An 890-nucleotide genomic window follows, 5' to 3' on the forward strand; every position below is an offset into this window, starting at 1 on the left:
GCCATCATTGTTGATTGGCGGGTCCGGGCTGGATTCGAACCTGCCACCTTAGGTGTATGTGGCTGGCGCCTTAGCCACTTAAGCCACAGGTGCCGAGCCTGCTTCCGTCTCTTGATCAGCTGGGACTATAGGCACCCATTACAACACCCGCTATTTTTTTCTATTTTTAGTAGAGATGGGGGGGTCTCACTTTTGCTCAGGCTGGTCTCTTACTCCTGAGGGCAAGCATCCTCCCACCTTGGCCTCCCAGAGTACTAAGGTTACAGGCACTAGCCAAGGGCACAAATTCTTATGTTAATAGTTTGAGCAGATTTGCTGGGCTTAGGGCTCCTTGAGGAACTGTGACAATGTCCGCTGGAGCCTAAGGTCTTCCCCTCTGGGCTGCACTAGCCAGACACCAAAGTCCTTGTTACTCCTGGGCTCCCACACAGGGTAAACTATAATTATGTTCACAAACCAGAGAAAAAGTGCATACTTATCCCCCAGCCACCCATCCGCACCAGTATGCTCCGGAAAAATGAATTTGTGATCTTCTTTTTGTTTAACCCATTAAACTAGTCCCATCTTACAGTAGTCCAACAATATATAGTTAATGATCAGTATTTCTATTCATTTTGTACTATATTTTATGAATTTATTTATTTTGAGACAGGGTCTTCCTCTGTTGCCTGGGCCACAGTGCAGTGGCCTCCTGAGAGCTCAGTGCAACCTCAAATTCCTGGGCTAAGGTGATAACTCCTGCCTGGGTCTCCTAAAGTGGTAGGATTGTACGCCCGAGCTACCATGGTTGTCTCTGGTTTTATTTTTTTTTTCAATTTTATTTATTATTATTATTATTGAGACAGAGTTTCACTATGTCACTATCGGTAGAGTGCTGTGGCATCACAGCT

Source organism: Otolemur garnettii, unplaced genomic scaffold, assembly GCF_000181295.1.
Source record: "Otolemur garnettii isolate 467f Iridium unplaced genomic scaffold, OtoGar3 scaffold00110, whole genome shotgun sequence".
NCBI lineage: Eukaryota > Metazoa > Chordata > Mammalia > Primates > Galagidae > Otolemur > Otolemur garnettii.